Below are 15094 nucleotides of genomic sequence, written 5' to 3' on the forward strand. Positions count from 1 at the left end.
AAGTGAACACAGTAATAGGAACCACCGCGTTGCAGTATCTGACTGTCGACATTACATCTGCCATAGCAATACCAACAGTTAAGTTCTGAAGTGGAAGGTTGGATGGTCACCATCATGAATCGATGAAATTGTTCAGAAGAACTTTCAAGATTCATCAATTCCTCAGACACAGACTCTTCCCTGGCATGATGACACTTATTCATGTTCCAAGGCCTACCAGCCAGTTTTTGCTGTTGCCAGTTAACCAGCCAGCTTTAACCAGCTGCACTCCAAGCCCAGATAGTGCAATGTGAAGCTGGGCCTTCTAGACCAGGGTTGCAGGATGCTCTTCTTCAATGTCAATTGAGGCTTCCTCAATTAGAGATTAGCATATTTTCACTGCCCACTGAGGAAGAATCGATAGGAGATTGAGAAAGCACAAAGGTGCATGGAGGATCAGCAATAAGAGCATGCCTAAGGATCATTTATGAACTTTAGTACATATCATGTTATGGTTGAATTTATTCCATCAAATTGGAATGTGCATTATTTTCTATTGACTTGGGTTATGTCCTGAGGGCAAGAGGATAATGAAGTGGTTAGAGAGATGTAAGGATATGGGCATGTTGATAAATGTGATGGAACAACTGAAACTATTGGTTTTGCTTTATTATTATTTCATTACTTTGAACCCAAGCAGAAAAGGATTGCCTAAATTGTACTGTCTCTTCCTCATTGTGTTCCTTTGCTTTGTGTTGCACTTCTCTTTGTGTGACTCTCCTTAGTACTTCTGCTACTCAGGTATTCATCAAGTAGCCAGAAGAAATAGTCCAGTAACTAATTGTGAGTAATTCGTCATCCTATTAAAAGTGTTTGTATAATGAGGTGTTTTATATGAGGTGATGGTTTTGAATAAATTAATGCTGATATTGTGCTAAGCTCCAATCAAGCTGTCACATTGTCTTTCGATGGAAATGGTTGAGATCTGTACGTATTCCTGAGAGGAGTAGATGTGCTCTGCATAGCTGTGGGTAGTGCCATGTAATTGTGCCTAGCAAATTAAACCTTATCTATTGCTATGTGCAATAACCTACTCTGTCATTTAAGGCAAATGCTTGGGACCTTTTTTCCATGGAGCATAAAAGATTATTTCATTACTTTGAACCAAAGCAGAAAAGGATTTCCTAAATTGTACTGTCTGTTCCTCGTTGCGTTCCTTTGCTTTATTAGTGACTCATTAGTGGTCTATGTTTTCCCACTGATAAATATTCTACTGACATTACCAACTAGTTATTCTACATTGATAGGTTTCAGTACAGAGAAAGACAAATTCTTTGGAGCAACTGTTGTGGATGGCACAGTGGCACAGTGGCAAGCACTGCTGCCTCACAGTGCCAGGGACCTGAGTTCAATTCCCACCTTGGGCAACTGTCTGTATGGAGTTTGTGAATTTTTCCTGTGTCTGTGTGGGTTTCAAAGTCACAAAGATGTGCAGGTTAGGTGAATTGGCCATGCTAAGCTGCCCATAGTGTTAGGTATAGGGGAATGGGTCTGGGTGGGTTGCTCTTCGGGGGGTCGGTGTGGAGTTTTTGGGCCAAAGGGCCGGTTTCCACACCGTAGGTAATCTAATCTTTCATTTTGTTTCATGTCTGTCAACTGAGTGATGTTAAAGTTTCAAAACTTTGAAATTTGAAACTGGCAAAAATGATGTCAAATCAGAATCACAACATTCAAGAACTCAGGGAGTTAGGCTGGAAGCTAAAAGCTAGGACAGACAGAGTCGTCATCTCTGGGTTGTTGCCGGTGCCACGTGACAGTGAGGCAAGGAATAGGGAGAGAGTGCAGTTGAACATGTGGCTGCAAGGATGGTGTAGGAGGGAGGGCTTCAGGTATTTGGACAATTGGACTGCATTCTGGGGAAGGTGGGACCTGTACAAACAGGACGGGTTGTACCTGAACCAGAAGGGCACCAATATCCTGGGGGGTAGGTGTGCTAGCACTCTTCGGAGGGGTTTAAACTAATTTGGCAGGGGGATGGGATCCGGACTTGTAGTCCAGCAAGTAAGCTAGCTGTGTTTCAGGATGTCCAAGAATGTAGGGAAGCAGTGGAGAAGCTAGCACTGACAGGGAATACTTGCGGACACAGAGATGGGCTCAAGTGCGTATACTTCAACGCAAGAAGCATCAGGAATAAGGTGGGTGAACTTAAGGCATGGATCAGTACCTGGGACTATGATGTTGTGGCCATCACGGAAACGTGGATAGATGAGGGACAGGAATGGTTGTTGGAGGTTCCTGGTTACAGATGTTTCAGTAAGATTAGGGAGGGTGGTAAAAAAGGAGGGGGGTGGCATTGCTAATTAGAAATGGTATAACGGCTGCAGAAAGGAAGTTTGAGGGGGATCTGCCTTTGGAGGTAGTATGGGCTGAAGTCAGAAATAGGAAAGGTGCAGTCACCTTGTTGGGTGTTTACTATAGGCCCCCCAATGGCAGCAGAGATGTGGAGGAACAGATTGGGAAACAGATTTTGGAAAGGTGCAGAAGCCACAGGGTCGTAGTCATGGGCGACTTCAACTTCCCAAATATTGATGGGAAGCTCTTTAGATCAAGTAGATTGGATGGGGCGATGTTTGTGCAGTGTGTCCAGGAAGCTTTTCTAACTCAGTATGTAGATTGTCCAACCAGAGGGGAGGCCATATTGGATTTGGTACTCGGTTATGAGCCGGGACAAGTGATGGGCTTGTTAGTGGGTGAACATTTTGGTGATGGTGACCACAATTCTGTGACTTTCACCTTGGTTATGGAGAGAGATAGGTGCGCACAACAGGGTAGATTTTACAATTGGGGGAAGGGAAATTACGATGCTGTAAGACAGGATTTGAGGAGCATAAGTTGGAAACGTAGGCTGTCAGGGAAGGATGTCGTTGAAATGTGGAACTTTTTCAAGGAGCAGATACGACACGTCCTTGATATGTATGTACCTATCAGGCATGAAAGAAATGGTCGTGTGAGGGAGCCTTGGTTGACGAGGGAGGTTGAATGTCTAGTAAAGAGGAAGAAGGAGGCTTACATAAGGTTGAGGAAACAGGGTTCAGACAGAGCAGTGGAGGGATACAGGATAGCCAGAAGGGACCTGAAGAAAGGGATTAGGAGAGCTAAGAGAGGGCATGAAAAATCCTTAGCGGATAGGATCAAGGATAACCTCAAGGCATTTTATGTGAGAAACATGAGAATGACGAGAACGAGGGTAGGTCCGATCAAGGACAGTAGTGGGAGATTGTGTATTGAGTCGGAAGAGATAGGAGAGCTCTTGAACAAGTACTTTTCTTCAGTATTTACAAACGAGAGGGACCGTATTGTTGAAGAGGAGAGTGTGAAACGGATTGGTAAGCTAGAAGAGATACTTGTTAGGAAGGAAGATGTGTTGGACATTTTGAACAACTTGAGGATAGACAAGTCCCCCGGGCCTGATGGGATATACCCTAGGATTATGTGGGAAGCAAGAGAGGAAATTGCAGTACGTTTGGCAATGATCTTTTCATCTTCACTGTCAACGGGGTTGGTACCAGTGGACTGGAGAGTAGCGAATGTTGTGCCCCTGTTCAAAAAAGGGAATAGGGATAACCCCGGGAATTACAGGCCAGTTAGTCTTACCTCTGTGGTAGGCAAAGTAATGGAAAGGGTACTGAGGGATAGGATTTATGAGTATCTGGAAAGACACTGCTTGATTAGGGACAGCCAGCACGGATTTGTGAAGGGTAGGTCTTGCCTTACAAGTCTTATTGAATTCTTTGAGGAGGTGACCAAGCATGTGGATGAGGGTAGAGCAGTGGATGTAGTGTACATGGATTTCAGTAAGGCATTTGATAAGATTCCCCATGGTAGGCTTATGTGGAAAGTCAGGAGGCATGGGATAGAGGGAAACTTGGCCAATTGGATTGAAAACTGGCTAACCGGTTGAAGTCAGAGAGTGGTGGTAGATGGTAAATATTCAGCCTGGAGCCCAGTTACAAGTGGAGTTCTGCAGGGATCAGTTCTGGGTCCTCTGCTGTTTGTAATTTTTATTAATGACTTGGATGAGGGAGTTGAAGGGTGGGTCAGTAAATTTGCAGATGATACGAAGATTGGTGGAGTTGTGGACAGTGAGGAGGGCTGTTGTCGGCTGCAAAGGGACTTAGATATGATGCAGAGCTGGGCTGAGGAGTGGCAGATGGGGTTCAACCCTGCCAAGTGTGAAGTGTGAAGAACAAATAAGAATGCGGAATACAGGGTTAACGGTAAAGTTCTTAGTCAGGTGGAGGAACAGAGGGATCTTGGGGTCTATGTACATAGATCTTTGAAAGTTGCCACTCAGGTGGGTAGAGCTTGTAAGAAGGCCTATGGTGTATTAGCGTTCATTAGCAGAGGGATTGAATTCAAGAGTCGTGAAGTGTTGTTGCAGCTGTACAGGACTTTAGTTAGGCCACATTTGGAGTACTGTGTGCAATTCTGGTCGCCTCACTTTAGGAAAGATGTGGAAGCTTTGGAGAGGGTGCAGAGAAGATTTACCAGGATGTTGCTTGGAATGGAGAATAGGTCGTACGAGGACAGGTAGAGAGTTCTCGGCCTTTTCTTGTTGGAACGGCGAAGGATGAGGGGTGACTTGATAGAGGTTTATAAGATGATCAGAGGAATAGATAGAGTAGACAGTCAGAAACTTTTTCCCCGGGTACAACAGAGTACTACAAGGGGACATAAATTTAAGGTGAAGGGTGGAAGGTATAGGGGAGATGTCAGGGGTGGGTTCTTTACCCAGAGAGTGGTGGGGACATGGAATGTGCTGCCTGTGGGAGTGGTAGAGTCAGAATCATTGACGACCTTTAAGCGGCAATTGGATAGGTACATGGATGGGTGCTTAATCTAGGATAGATGTTCGGCACAACATCGTGGGCCGAAGGGCCTGTTCTGTGCTGTATTGTTCTATGTTCTATAACCAACACTGACAGCATTTGTTAGGTGTCCAGGCTTTTTTTTTTCCCTTTAAAGACTTCATAGCATTTTTTTTCATCAGGAAATTTACTAAAGTCTTCACAGATCCAAATGTGGATGTAAACAGGATCAGAACTGTACTGGTTCTAGCAGAACATTATAATTTAGTCACATTTAAAGGAATGAGATGAATTTAAGAGGATTGTCTTGGTTGAATGTCTAAGCTCCTGAAACTGATAAGACCCAAAGCACCTTAACTCAAAATCAGACCTTGTCACCAACAGAAGATTAAATAGGATTGAGTAGAACTAAATTAAGGAGGTGAAGATGACTTAGACTCAGTATTTGAGCCCAGCAAATACTCTGTGGACAAGAGTTTAAATCTCACCACAACAACTGGTGAAGCCTATATTTACCAAACTAAATTACTCCCTTAGGACACTAGATAGGACTGCTCCACCCTTTGTCATATAAGAGGTCACGTGCTGGTCATAAAGTCATATAGCACAGAAACAGACCTTTGGTCAAGCTTATCCATGCTGACCAATTTTCCTAGACTAAACTGATCCCACTAACTTGCATTTGGCCCATATCCCTCTAAATTTTTCCTATTCATGTGCAAATATATTTCAAAAGTTGCTACTCACCTCTACAACTTCTTTTGTCAATTAATTCTATATATTCACCATCCTCTGTATAATAAAGGTGCCCCTCAGGTTCATTTTAAATCTATCCCCTCTCGTCTTAAACCTTTCCCCTCTCATCTTAAACCTATGCCCTCTATAGTTTTGAATTCCTCTACCCTAGGGAAAAGCCCTTTGCTATTTTCCTTATCTGTAAATCTGTATAAGGTCAGCCCTCAATCTTTTATGCTCCATGGAAAAAAGGTCCCAGGCTGTCCAGTCTCTCCTTATAACTCAGACTTTCCAATCCCAACAAAATCCTTGTAAATCTTTGCTGATTGCTGCCATGCTATGATACGTGCTGTTCACTTTGGTTTCTCCCCAGGAGTTTGCCATAAACTGTGAAAACTCAGAGATTTCCTGGGACAAACAGCAACACAGGATCATTGCCGCCCACCTCTGAATGGTAATTAGGGACTGGTGTGCCTCAGCATCCCAGGACTGACATCAGATCTTGCAATGATAGCTTTACATTCTCGACAATTAAATGTCATGCTGTGATATATTTCTCCCATTGGGTGCACAGCCTCAGTTAACACATACAATATTTGTTTTTGGAGTGGATAAATTCTTGGACCTTTCTCCAGAAATTGCCAGTATTTTATCTAGATGTGATCAATGTTCATCTCACACCAGAGCTGACCCCCAGTCAAGGTTTGCTGCTGTAATAAGGGAGTTGCTGCTCAGGAAGTTGACTCTCCATCAGCTGGATGGAGAAGAGGGCTCAGATTATTCGGGTGGCCAGACTTGGGGACGTGTTGGATGTTTGAGGAGAGGGCTGGGTGACTTTAGTGTAACTGACTGACTAGTGTAATTGATTAATGCTTAAAAATTCAACTACAGCCTCATGACAGTGGTACTTGTTCCTGAGAATGTAGAAGCTATCAAAGAAGGCCAGGCATGTTGTAGATTTAGATTACTTACAGTGTGGAAACAGGTCCTTCGGTCCAACAAGTCCACACCGACCTGCCGAAGCACAACCCCCCAAATCCATTCCCCTACACCTAACACAACGGGCAATTTTGCATGGCTAATTCACCTAACCTACACAATTTTTTGGATTGTGGGAGGAAACCAGAGCACCCAAAGGAAATCCACACAGACACGGGGAAAATGTGCAAACTCCACACCGACAGTTGCCTGAGGTAGGAATTGAACCCATGTCTCTGGTGCTGCGAGGCAGCAGTGCTAACCACTGTGGCACCATACTGCCCAGATGAGCAGACCTGACTGGAACTTGACACTGACCCCAGAGAGTGAATCCTTTCACAGGAACCTTAGACCTGCAAGTTGATCCATTTCAAGGAAATTCCCGACGTTACCTTTACAACGACACAGAGGGGTTACCCGTTATGAGCTGTTGCTGCACACTGTCCACCTGTTGCTACTGCACAATTATGTTTTGGCCTAGATTCTTTTCTTTCAATGATGGATATTCTCAGTGAGGGTAAGACTATAATTAACTCCATTCTCTTTCCATCAGGGATCTGGGATGGAGAGTGTTTAATATAATAGACACATGCAACAAAAGGCTAGGTTGGTCACTTGGGTGTCAGGCCACATATAAAGTTAGTTTTTGAGATCTTGAGGGAATAGTGTTTCGCATTTATTTGGAATTTTCTCAGTTGCATGTCTTCAGGATTGTACTTAGTTATTTGAAGGGGCTGCTTGCAAATCTTTGGTTGGACTTCAAGACATACTACCCATCTGTGGCACACTATGTGAAGCAGGTGAGAGGATCGAAGCCAAGCTGTCATCTGTGGCTGAGGTCATAGCACCTGACTATCAGCTCGTCTTCCAAGATTTGATCCTTTCCTGTTGTAAGGGGCCAGATTTTACTGTTGCTTCTGAATGATAAACTGGAAAATAGGACACAGCTATGTAAAACAAAGTACGAGCAAAGCTTTTCATACTGCAACTTGAAGATCAAATGGGATTGCATGCTTCAAATATGCAAGACTCAGGGTAGAAGGTTATCAGGTTCTGAGCCATGTAGGCCAGAGTGAAGTTTGGAGCAGAATCACACAAGAGGTTTGTGAGCTCTGTCTCAACATTGGAAACACCTTGCTGCATCATTTATGCTTTTCTGAACAGGGAGACAAGTTTCTCCTCAACTCCTTGACTGAAGACTGCTGCTAACACAGTGAGCTGCCTGCTTGTTTGACACCAAGGCAAAGCAAAGCAAAGCAGGGATGCTCTGAGCGTAACAGGTAGGCACTAAGTGAGTAAGTGTTAAAAGAGCAAGCCAGCAGCCCTGAAATGCAACCTGGTCCAATCCAGGAAGTGAGTTGTCTCATTAATATTTTGCTTCCTATCTCAACAAATGTGACAAACTAGCTAAATGTCAAAAATTCTCAGCATGGAAATCAAAGAGTGTACCTGGTGACTCATCAGGTAGCATGCAGGAGCAATAACACAATGTTCAGGGACAGGCATCCAGTTCATGGATTGGACCAGGTTGCATTTAAGTGCTGCTGGCTTGCTCTTTTAACACTTACTCACTTAGTGCCTACCTGTACTGCTCAGAGCATCCCTGCTTTGCTTTGCTTTGCCTTGCCTTGCTGTCAAACAAGCAGGCAGCTTACCTTGTTAGCAGCAGTCCTCAGTCAAGGAGTGTATATCTTGTTGTGCAGCAGTGAGCTATGTCAATCTCACACCATGTGCCATCAGAATGCGCAGCAAATACGCAGTACATGCAGAAAGCACAGCATCTATGTCTCAAAGTCTTTGGGGAGTAGTCCTCACCAACATTCATGGAGGCACTTGTTACTCAGAGGATGTGGACTCAGTCAGTCAAGGGCAATCTCTGACATGAGTCCAGGGGAATAGTCAGAGGCGGGTGGCCATTTAAGGTGTTTTCATTTATGGGACCTGTGTTTCTGCAGTCTAACGGATAGCAATTGTGAAGTAAGGGGGTAATATATTTGTAAGGGATAATGCAGCAAAACATTACTAGGCTGAGGTCAGGTTGGATGTTGACTCAATCACAGCCAAGAGGATCTTAGCTTCAAGTGGCATTCTCACCACATGTACAGACATTGAAGAGGAAAAGTAGACAGGTGTAGGCTCATGTAGCTGAATTGGGTGAGGACCTGGGAGGTGGGAAGCCGGTGGGTGTTCACAGGAAGGGATACCATGATGGGGGTCTGATGTTCAGGGTCTCACTAACACATAGAGACAGAGATTGGAAGCCACTTGGTGGAAAAGGATCACTGCTGCTTTCCATCATGTTCAAAGCAAAATGGCACAATCGGAAATGAAATGATTGTGGACACCCTTAAAGTGGGCAGGGTACTTGGATTAGATTTTTTAGATTACTTACAGTGTGGAAACAGGCCCTTCGGCCCAACAAGTCCACACCGACCCACCGAAGCGCAACCCACCCATACTCCTACATTTTACCCCTTACCTAACACTATGGGCAATTTAGCATGGCCAATTCACCTGACCCGCACATCTTTGGACTGTGGGAGGAAACCAGAGCACCTGGAGGAAACCCACGCAGACACGGGGAGAACATGCAAACTCCACACAATCAGTCGCCTGACTCGGGAATTGAACCCGGGTCTCAGGCGCTGTGAGACAGCAGTGCTAACCACTGTGCCAGGGTGGCTCGGGGTGGGGGGTGGGGGGGGGTGCGGCTACAGAACCCATTAATGTTAGGTCCTTTTGTGGGAAAATAAACTGTCTTAAGATCGTCATCGATTGGTCTTGTTGAAATTTATAGAACATAGAACATTACAGCGCAGTACAGGTCCTTCGGCCCTCGATGTTGCGCCGCCCTGTCATAACAATCTGAAGCCCATCCCACCTACACTATTTCATGTATGTCCATATGCTTGTCCAATGACGACGTAAATGTACTTAAAGTTGGAAATTTGATACAGACCTGTGAATGTAATGGATTTTGAGATGTATGGAAGACTGCAAACAAGAAGAACCTCTCGCTATGTCGCTCTGTGAGAGATACAACACCAAAGAACTGTAAATAAAGACTTCTAAAACAACAATACACTCAATCAGCAATTGAATCAGGACACTTTGGATGCTGCCTAGCCTTCTGCGCTTTTACAGCGCCACATTATTCGACTTGGGACTGACCATCACTCAATAGTTAATGTTCTGCCATCATTGCTAAAATCAAAAATAATAACTGCCTACCCTTGTGAACTAGCTAGTGCTGGATGAGGGCACTGAAATGGTATCCATCACAGACCCAGGCTAAAGTTCTGGGTTGTGGTAAATGGTGATTTTGATTAGAATGAAAAGAGCTAACATAATGGTGATAACATAACTCATGTTTTCCGTTAGGGAAAAAAAATTGCCATTCTTACTTGGTCAGGCATGCATATGAGTCCAGACCCACACCAACATGGTTTACCCTTAACTGGCATTTAAAGATGTGAAATAATTATAATTCTAGCCAGTAATGCCCATATTCTGTGATGACTTTGGGTTTTGGAAATTATCGTCACTGGTTTTGCAATCTTTATAGCATGTGCATGGGAAACAGCAGATATATTGCATGAAATTGCATTGGCTTGTGTTCATGTTGTTGCTGATCTGCACCATGAAGACACAGTAAATAATTTTTTACTGGTCCCTTAGTATAGTTAAACATCATAGCAGGCTTCAAAGTAGAGACAACCAACTCATTTTAAAATTAAGCCACATAAGATATGATAAAAGCTACAGGGGTGACCAAAGCTTTGTCAATCAATGGAGTCTTTTAAAGGAGAAGACATAAAGAGGGAAAGATATAAAGAATTCTGGCTATGCTGCTTGGCATGCAGTAGCCCTATTTTGTGGCTTCATTAGGTTGACACTACATTTTTAGATATGCTTGGTACTGCTCCTTGGTACTGGACTACACCTCCTCCCACCCTGCTCCCTGCAAAAACTCCATCCCATATTCCCAATTCCTTCGTCTCCGCCGCATCTGCTCCCAGGAGGACCAGTTCCAACACCGCACAGCCCAGATGGCCTCCTTCTTCAAGGACCGCAGATTTCCCCCAGACGTGATCGACGATGCCCTCCACCGCATCTCCTCCACTTCCCGCTCCTCCGCCCTTGAGCCCCGCTCCTCCAACCGCCACCAAGACAGAACCCCACTGGTTCTCACCTACCACCCCACCAACCTCCGTATACAACGTATCATCCGCCGTCATTTCCGCCACCTCCAAACGGACCCCACCACCAAGGATATATTTCCCTCCCCTCCCCTATCAGCGTTCCGCAAGGACCACTCCCATCGTGACTCCCTCATCAGATCCACACCCCCCACCAACCCAACCTCCACCCCCGGCACTTTCCCCTGCGACCACAGGAAATGTAAAACTTGCGCCCACACCTCCACACTCACTTCCCTCCAAGGCCCCAAGGGATCCTTCCATATCCACCACAAGTTCACCTGTACCTCCACACACATCATCTATTGCATCCGCTGCACCCGATGTGGCCTCATCTATATTGGGGAGACAGGCCGCTTACTTGCGGAACGCTTCAGAGAACACCTCAGGGACGCCCGGACCAACCAACCCAACCACCCCGTGGCTCAACACTTTAACTCTCCCTCCCACTCCACCGAGGACATGCAGGTCCTTGGACTCCTCCACCGGCAGAACACAACAACACGACGGCTGGAGGAGGAGCGCCTCATCTTCCGCCTGGGAACCCTTCAACCACAAGGTATGAATTCAGATTTCTCCAGTTTCCTCATTTCCCCTCCCCCCACCTTGTCTCAGTCGGTTCCCTCAACTCAGCACCGCCCTCCTAACCTGCAATCTCCTTCCTGACCTCTCCGCCCCCACCCCACTCCGGCCTATCACCCTCACCTTGACCTCCTTCCACCTATCCCACCTCCATCGCCCCTCCCCCAAGTCCCTCCTCCCTACCTTTTATCTTAGCCTGCTTGGCTACTCTCTCTCATTCCTGATGAAGGGCTTATGCTCGAAACGTCGAATTCCCTATTCCTGAGATGCTGCCTAACCTGCTGTGCTTTGACCAGCAACACATTTTCAGCTGTAATCTCCAGCATCTGCAGACCTCATTTTTTACTGCTCCTAGCATGCCTTCCTGCACTCTCCATTGAATTAGGATTGATCCCCTGTCTTGATGTTAATGGTTGACTGGGGGATGTGCTGGTCCATGAGGTTCCAGATTATGCTGGAGCACAACTGTGCTGTTGCTGATGGCCCACAGCACCACATGGATGCCCAGTCTTGAGTTAGTGGGTCTGTTCAGAATCCATGGTGGCTCAGTGGTTAACACAGCTACCTCACAGCACCAGGAACCCAGGTTCGATTCCAGCCTCGGGTGACTGTGTGGAGTTTACACATTCTACCTGCATTTGTGTAGGTTTCCTCTGGGCACTCTGGTTTCCTCCCACAGTCACAAAGATGTGTGGGTAAGGTGAATTGGCCATGCTAAATTGTCCACAGTGTTTAGGGATATGTAGGTTAGGTGTATTAGTCAGGGGTAAATCTGGAGCAATAGAGTAGGGGAATGGGTCTGGTTGGGTTACTCTTCAGAGGGTCGGTGTGGACCTGTTGGGCCAAAGGGCCTGTTTCCACACTGTAGTGATTCTAGTGAAATACCACACAGCACAGTAGAGGTTATTCTCAATGTGAAGGTGGGACATTGTCTCCGCAAGGACTGTGCAGTAGGCACTCTTACTGACACTGTCGTGGACAAATGCATCTGTTACAGGCAGATTGGTAAGGATGAGATCAAATACATTGTTCTCTCTTGTTGGTTCCCTCACCAACTGCTGTAGGTCGACCTTTCTAATATTTACCAATGTCCATATTCTTCCAACATTTATGTTGTTAATGTTACTTGAATCAACCATGAAAACTTTGTCCTAATAATGATAACGCATAATGAAAAGATGAGTTTTGATATCTAAAGATTGCCAAACATCTCCTGATCTCTTTAACTTCCTCATGCCCCACAGTCATCTGATTTATCAGTGCCCCTGTAATTTGGATGTTAATCACTTCGTTATTGATGGCAGTGCTTTGAGTTGCTTAGGCTTAAATTATTAATTGTCTTCCTCACATCCCTTGGCTTCTACCTTGTTTTCCATCTTTAAAGTACCTTTTCAACCAAGCTATTTCTAATCTGACCAAATGTGACTAGTTTGTTCTGTAAAGTTCTTGTGAAGTAATTGGGATCAATTTTTTACTTTAAAGATGCCATGTGAATATATTATTGATATTGTGGAAAAATTGCATGACAGTTGTTAGCAAGATTCAATGAATTCTTCAAACATAATGGTGGCAGTGGGTTCATACATGAATTCAGTGAATTTCTCGCCTATTAGTTAATGGCCAACCATTTTGAATGGAACAGAAGTCACAGATAGGTGAGACTAGATAACTAAGATGACGGCAGATTAGCAGGACTGCGTGAGGGCCATTGAGTTCATCTGCTTCCATCTGCATTCTGTTTTTTTTTTCATTTTTCCTTTTGCTCTTAATTTTTTAAAATTTGTTTTTCTTCCTTTTAAAGTTTTTTGAAAAGGTTAATCAACAACTTTGGCATGGCAGTGAGAGCAGGTTGTGTGCAGTAGCAGTGGGGCTGGCAATGGTGGTACCAGCAGCATGGCTCCTACCAGTGATCAAAGGCAGAGGCAACGGCAGCAGCAAGAACATGGCTCCTCCCAACGATTGATGCAAGACTTGCAGTCTGACCGAGACTTCATGCAATGGCTAGACCTGAGCGCCTGCATCTATAGTTCAAAGCACCTTTATATAAATAAGACTTAGACATAAAGATCTGAACTTTTTTGAACTTTTGGTCTTCTTTCATTTCTGCTGTTGTTTTTAGTTGGGGAAATGGTGCCAGAAAATGCTGACTTTGTACACTTTTCACTTTACTGATGTGTTCTACATTTGAGTACATGTGACAATAAAGTCTAACTCTAGCTTTAACTCAGTCAACAGACTTTCTTCCATGAAATAACATTTTCGAATGAGCTGGATCTTTGCAATGACTAACTTCATTGGTTGTATTTTATCTCCAGATTATTTGAACATAACACAAGTTCCGAAATTGCAAAGATGGAATTTGAAGCCACATTTTCCAGATTATAAACCAAGGTCACTGGATTAATAGTCTCATCATATGGCCACAAAGCAAGCATACACCACTCATATTCCCTAGTAAGATGAATAAAAGTAACTTGGGTGAGGATGCACAGGTGGGGACATGATGTGGTTTTACTTCCATGGTATTTTGGGACAACATGATACGGTAATGCCTATGTTACCCCTCAGAAGGGAAATGGATATCATATTTGAAGTGATTGTAAAGAGGTCAGCCAGATTATAGATTCATAGATTTTATAGTGCAAAAAAGGCCCTTCGGCCCATTGAATCTGCATCAACACAACTACCACTATGAGTAATTTAATTCCAATTTCCTACACAAGTCCCATTTACTTGAATGTTATGATATTAGAAGTGTTCAATCAAATATTTTTTTAAAGGTTATAAGGTTTCCATTTTCACTCTTTTCCCAGGCAGTGTATTTCAGGTTCCCCCTACCTACTGAGTGATTTTTTTTCCCCCTCTGAATCTTCTGCCCCTTATCCTAAAACTATGCCCTCTCAAAATTGACCCCTTAACCAAGGGGAACAGCTGCTCTCTATTCACCCTGTCATAACCCTCATAATCTTATACACTTCAATGACCCTCTTTCAGTCTGCTCTACTCTAGAGGAAACAACCCAATCCTGTCTAGTCTCTACTTTTAGCTCAGTTTCTCCATTTCAGGTAACACCTGGTGAATTTCCTCTGTACCTCCTCCAGTGCTATCACATCCGTTCTGTAGTGGGGTGACCAGAAATGCATATGGTATTCCACTATGGACAACAAATTTTCTGTACAACTCCACCATTGCATCCTTGCTTTTATGCTTTATACCACGAATGATGAAGGAAAAGTGTTCCATAGGCCTTTGTAGCTATCCTATTTACTTGCTCCACTGACTTCAAGGATCTGTAAATAATTAACCTAAAGGATCCTTCTGTTCCTTTAAGTTACCCATTATACTGTCATTCAGTAAATGCTCTCTTATTTTCTTCCAAAGTGCATCACCTTACACTTACCAGGGTTAAATACCATCAGATGCTAATCTGTCCATCTGACCAAATCATCTCTGTCTTCCTGTAACCGACAACTCTACGCTCTATCAATTTTGGTGTCTTTTTAAAATTTGCCTAATACCACCACCCCGCTACGTTTTCATCTGTATCATTTGTGTACAGAATGAAGAATAAAGGTGCCAGGACTGATCCTTGGGCACACCACAGGTTACAGACCTCCAGTATCTCCTTTCTACCACTATCATTTGTGTCCTATTGCTAAGCCAGTTTCTGACCCATCTCACCAAGTTTCTATCAGTTGCATATGCTTTAAACTTATCTCTCATGTAGGGGAGATTGTCAAAAACTTTCCTCAA

This window comes from Hemiscyllium ocellatum, chromosome 7 (assembly GCF_020745735.1).
Source record: "Hemiscyllium ocellatum isolate sHemOce1 chromosome 7, sHemOce1.pat.X.cur, whole genome shotgun sequence".
NCBI lineage: Eukaryota > Metazoa > Chordata > Chondrichthyes > Orectolobiformes > Hemiscylliidae > Hemiscyllium > Hemiscyllium ocellatum.